At 38.2% G+C, this 6,427-nt stretch overlaps 1 protein-coding gene across 1 annotated transcript in view; it reads right to left on the bottom strand.

Annotated features, from left to right (window-relative positions):
• Positions 1-5,210, bottom strand: part of huwe1 (HECT, UBA and WWE domain containing E3 ubiquitin protein ligase 1) — a 387,803-nt gene extending 382,593 nt beyond the window's left edge. Inside the window, 1 exon segment of the mRNA XM_051933601.1 lies at positions 5,136-5,210. The gene's annotated coding sequence lies outside the window, so the exon portion shown is untranslated.
• Between the last annotated feature and the right edge of the window lie 1,217 nt (positions 5,211-6,427).

Here is a 6,427-nt window from a genome sequence, read left to right on the forward strand (position 1 = left end):
ATTTTGACCCATTCTTCCTTGCAAAAGGCTTCTAATTCTGCTAGATTCTCGAGTTGCCTTGCATGCACTACTCTTTTGAGATTTATCCACAGTTACAATGATGTTTAGGTCGGGAGACTGCAATGGCCAAGGCAGAACTGTTAGTTTGAGCGTTGTGCGGTATTCTGTTGTAGATTTTGAGCTGTCTCACTGATCATTATTATGTTGTAGGACCCATGCTCTTTCTAACTGGAATTTTAACAGTGTGATTTTTGCCTCTAGAATTTGCTGGTATTTGTTTGAATCCATTCTTCCCTCTACCAATGACATGTTCCCTGTGCCACTGGCTACAACACAAGCCCAAAGCATGATCGATCCACCCCATGCTTAAAGGTTAGAGATGTGGTCTTTTCCTGGAATTCAGCACCCTTTTTCTCCAAGCATACCTTGATGTGTTTTTTTAATTCAACAGTGCACAGGACTTGTTTCCCAAATTAAACAAGCTTGATGCGATATTCATATGCAAACTTCAGGCACTTAATTTTGTGCCTAGGATGCAGGAAACGTTTTCTTCATAGGTCATATTTGCCATAGATCATATGACACATTTGCTCAGGTGACACTGCACAGTAGAACAGTGCATCGCCAATCCAGAGTCTGCTAAATATTCCTGAAGGTCTTTTTCAAACATGGGGTTTTAGTTGCCTTTCTAGCACCAATCCAGAGTCTGCTAAATATTCCTGAAGGTCTTTTTCAAACATGGGGTTTTAGTTGCCTTTCTAGCAATCCAACAAACAGTTCTCTCGGAAAGTTTTCTGGGTCTTCCAGACCTAAACCATTCCTGTTAACTGCTATTTCTTAATAGCATTACAAACTAAGGAAACAGCTACCTGAAAACACTTTTGCTATCTTCTTGTATCCTTATAACTTTGTGAGCATAAATTATTTCATTTTTCAGAGTGCTAGGCAGCTGCTTAGAGAAGCCTAAGGCTGCCGATTGTTGGGATAAGGTTTGAGGAGTCTTGAAATTTATGCAGCCTTGAAATTTGCATCCCCTGGGGATTCCTAATGATGACTGAGAACAAGCAATAGTTCAAACCAGCTAATTACACTCAGAGACCTTGGTAAAAGTTCTGAGACATCAAATATTTTAGGGTGTCCAAATTTTTGCAAGGTGCTCCTTTCTTTTTTTCAGTGTACAATTGATACAAAGCAAAATCAACACACTAATCTTGCTTAAAATACAGAAAAATCTGTCACCTTTAACTTTATTCATTTTGGAGATCTGTTTATCTTCTGCTCACTTAAATACTCACAGTAACAGCAATTTTAAGCAATTGTGCCCAACCTTTTGTGTGCCACTATGTATATGTGTGTGTACACACACACACACAAACATTTAAGCTATTCTGTCTTAAGCACAGCAAAGCTCACAATTCCTGCTAATCTAAAATAAGCACATTGACTGATAAAGGCTTCAAAATGACTACACAACCTCAAGACAAGCATGACTCTCACTGTACTCTGTATAAGTGACAATCTTGTCCCAATGAATCTATTTGTTGTATCAGATCAGTCCTATGTTAAATCACATTCATGCCTCATGAGAACTGCTCCAGGGACTCCTTGGTTCCATGGAAAGACCAGCTTTTCTAAAAGGTCCAAGTCCAGTTGTTTGGGTCTGCACCAGTATGCAAATGGTGTGTTCACATCTACCAAAACAATCTGCACTATATGGGAAATCAATCCAAACTAACCGTTCAAAATAACTGCGCCAAACAAGCCAGGTGGGAAAACACTGAATTAAAGTAGGCAAACTCAGCATTAAATTTACAACTCTTACCCGTTTTTTATATTATATTATATTATATATATATATATATATATATATATATATATATATATATATATATATATATATATATATATATATATATACACACACACACATACAGTATATATAAAAAACACAATTTATCCTCTGCAAAGAAACTAAACCTTATCTTGGTTTGAATCTTACCCTGTGCTGCCAGGATAGGATGCAGACCCCTGAAACTCAATTTGAATTAATTAATTAAAGACATGTGTACAAATATGTTTACTTACCACAAAACATGCAAGACTAATACTGTTCTGCCAAAACTGACTGATGGATACCATCTATCACTGCCTTCCACATTACAAATTTAAATGTAATTAACAACGAATGAATATACTTTATACATCTATTTTTATGACAACTTTATTATAGTTGAATTTTGTAATTCACTTACACTATAGAATATTTTAAAACAAGACATAATACTTCAAATTTTAAAATTAAAAGTTGTTGAAACTCTGACCAACCACAATATGCTGGAAAGTTTGCTTTATTAAAAAACGACTGAAAATTGTCCTAATTGTGCAAGTTTGAACAAGTTATCACATCACTTCTACAATTTGGGTCCAAGAAATATCTTTAAAAAAATTAAATGTTAAACGTTGTGAAATGAATAGGATTACAACAAACTTAAATCTGCAAACATATTTACGCATTATGCTTCATCAAATTTTGTTTGTTTTATACATGCATCATACAGATTTACAGTACATTCCACCAATGAAACGTAAGAGTTGCTTATTTAATTTAGATATTATCACAGCATTTTTATAAAACAAGTACATAAAGATGGATCTTGACTATTAGTCAAATTATCAAACACGGAAGTATGCGGTAAATTGAAGATTCATTAAATGCGTAAACGACAAACCTTGTATGAAAAAACTGGCGAAGCTATAAATACGTCAGTAGGCGCGTCAAACACACAGGCTACTATATTAATTTAACGGCCGGCTTCACTCACGGCCTACATGTCCTTCTTGACAGAAAACGATAGTACAAATTCAAACCAAAACAATTTGCTTGGGTTGGAGCTCTAGTAGTAATCCAATGGTTTTTTTTCGTCTTTAATTCTTAAAGACAAACCGATAGGTATGTAATACGAGGCTCGAATGTAAGCTGAATCATTGCAAGGCCTGCAGGTTGCTTCCAGGGGGTTTCGCAAAAACCGGCTTAAACATCTACTGGAGAAGCGTGGTTGCTTAGAAATAAGACAGACCGGCTCCTGAAATACGGCTTTATGCCATCATCGTTACAACACTAATCTCCAAAATGCTCCATCGCACTAATTTCTTAAAATGGCACAAACAGAACCCCCGATGTTTTCATGAAATTAATATCAAAGACTCACCACACGGCATGAGCCGTTTCGCTGTGGCGACAGCTCTCCTCTGCGTTTCACTATGCGACAGACATCAGCCAAGTGTTGTTCAATTCTTCCCCACTCTTACTAGCGAACATTTAAAACAGTTAAAGCTACACGTTCCATGAGGAAACAAGCTCACTTTCTCACGTCTTTTATAGTCAAAGTTGCACTTTCGTTAAACGACTCACAGCAACCTCTCTAACAAACAGGCTCCTGCAGCCATCAGTTGGCCACTACCACTGGTACATACATCCTTCCAACCGTTTCACCCGAAGAGTAAAATTGCAAATAACTAGAAATAAAAACTGGGAGCATGTTACTTCGCCCAACTAACTAAAAAGATATGTACAAGATAAATAAAAAAGGCCATATATTGGAAAACAATCACATTTTAATGCTATCTATAAACCAGCAGAAAAGAGTAAAAAAAATCCACCTTAATTGAACAAAAGAAGGCAACAACAACCTGTGTTTTAACTCAAGTATTTCCTAACGTTTCCACCACAAGTGCTAACTTTGGAGATCACCAACAATGATCTTTAACAACTTTAGCTTATTAAATAATACCCGACTTTGAAAAAGAAAGAAATCTAGACTTCAGTTCCACAGTGATACCCAACCAACCCTATCCGCCCACCGTCCAAAGACACGCTTGTCAGAAATATTGCTGACGATAAACGTGGTTGATCACATGTACGGCTATCTGGACGTATAAACGAAAATGGCTAGTTTTGTGTATGACCCTGTGGGGAACTACACACTACTTTACATTTAGTACAGACAAAACTGCGCCACTTCCAAACATTTGAAATAGAATCCACACAGAGAAACGTGAACAAATTTACAAAATTAACTTTACACATTTATCGGCACGGCTGGCGGGTGACATTCTGAACTCCCCCCACCCTTCCACGTACGACCCACTAAAACTGGTTAGGTGTCTGACCTTGTATAACATCTCAAATTGCTGTGACTCTTCCTGGACAACTAGCTCCTCTCTCTGCCCCATGTGTCTCCTCAAGACTACGCTTTTCCAGTACGCTGCGATATTCAAATGGAGGCCGTCTAAACTGGAACGGAAAACGAAGCGTAACCTCCAGGAGGATCACCTGCAGAACCCGACAAAGAGTGTCAAACCACCCAACGCGGAAAGTCGGCATTGGCAGCTCCGTGTGTCTCATGTGGGAGCGAGTTATTGAAAAGGTTAACTCAGTCACTGTCGGTTAAAAGGACTGAAGCACACAGCATGAGGACTAAACACAAAAAGCGTTTTAAGCAGAATAAACAAAAAAGGAACGGCCACTTACAAACTACATACATTACAGATGAGCAAACTGCATTCATCTATCGACGCAACTTTTGTCTTACAACACACCTTCCCATTACCACCACCGCTGCCTGCAACAAGTCACCTACCTGAAATAAATAAATAAAAGTCGGTCTCCTTGGAAACGCAAGAATTCAATATAATGCTAGTCTGTTCTGTTTAAACCTCTTACACTCCTTTTCTGTTTAAACTGCAACATCCCCTCCCCCCTGCGCTTTTTAATGGCTTTCCTAGCTAAGTCAGGCAGCTCCTCGCCTATAATAGATCGCTACTTGGACTATATCCTTACCTCTTTCGCCCACCTCCACTCAGTCGCTTATCTGTATGTATCCATACCTTCCTATAAAGCCTCTAATACCCATTTCAAAACTAGTTTTCAGCTTGCAAATTAAAAATGGCGGTTAACACAGTAGTCCGCCAGGACCTACCCCGGCAAAACCGCCATTTTTACAAGAATATCAGACCATGGAGGGAAAGCTCTGTCACTCCACTACTTTTCAGTACATCCAAGGTTGCCCTCCGCCGATTTCCCAAGGCCCAGACCCGTCCTCGACTCCAAGTTAACGATAAAATTTCACATTTACCTGAGGCTGCGGTTTATTTCGCCTCCGCCATCTTAAACCAGCGAGCAGGAGAGACACAAAGCTCGCGAGATTGTGCGGGGTTTCCTGGACCGGTAATAGGGCCTCCCCACAAATGTGGCCATGCGATTTGAAAGCGAGGCTATCTGCAGGGGCTGACGGTTAATCGAGTTTATACAATATGTATGTACGGCGTTCTGATTTCACTTTTGTTCTCAGTGTTATAACTGTGACGAGTAGCTGAGACTGAGGCAACAAGCAATGTTGTTGACTAACTGCAAATAACGATTGGGAGAAGCTTTTGCCTTAAGAGTTATAGACGAAAAAACCTAGAAAATAATTGATAACAAAGTAAAGGGTATGACTTACAGCACGAAAACTATTTTACAGTATATTTTCAATATTGTTAAAATGGACAGGCTTAGCGATCTGTTTTAACTTGTTTATAACTAGGTTGACCAGCGGTCCCGTTTTTATCCATTGAATCCCGTGTAAAAATGGGAATCTAACAAAATATGCTTTTATTAAGAGGCTGGTCATTTCAATAATCTTGCATAAAATTCCAAGGGGGACCGAAGTCGTTGATTTAAACACGTCTAAATTATTTGTTGACCCATATTTAATAGCTTGATTATCAAGCTGTATCCTATTTTGGGACTATGAAAATAATGTTCAGCCAATTTATACCTGATTTTTGAGTATAGGTTAATGGTTTATGTCCCATTTTGAATGTGGGTATTCTGTTTTACTACAGGAGGGAAATTACATTGAGCTCAGGGGTACTGTGCTTTCCTCGTTTCGTTGTTATTTATCAAATCAATTCCACAACGTACTGTACAGAAATATGCTGACAGTATTCCATCATTGTACTCAGAAGTTCATAACGGCGTCCTGCAGGGCTCAGTACTGGGAACTTTACTGTTTCACTTTACATGCTTCCATTGAGAACTTTCATTAGAAAACATTAGCACTAATTTTCATTTGTATGCAGATGACACCAAGTTTTACCCTTCTTTTAGACCAAATGGCATTGTTTCGATGCTGTCCTTAATTAGTGGTGTTAGTGAGTTAATGGAATAGATGGATGGCAACTTCTTGCCTCTGAAAACAAATAACACAGAAATGTTAATTTTTGAAGGGAAGGAGGCTGATCACAACAAAATTCTGACATTATTTAACTCAGTTGGAATCACAGTTAGGTTTAGTTTTATTAGTGGCACAAACATGTTGTTTAAACCATACATTACAAAACTACTTAAAAACATCTTTTTTTCATGTTAAAAATGTTGGAAAAT

The sequence above is a fragment of the Erpetoichthys calabaricus genome, chromosome 11 (genome assembly GCF_900747795.2).
Source record: "Erpetoichthys calabaricus chromosome 11, fErpCal1.3, whole genome shotgun sequence".
NCBI classification, from domain to species: Eukaryota; Metazoa; Chordata; class Cladistia; order Polypteriformes; family Polypteridae; genus Erpetoichthys; species Erpetoichthys calabaricus.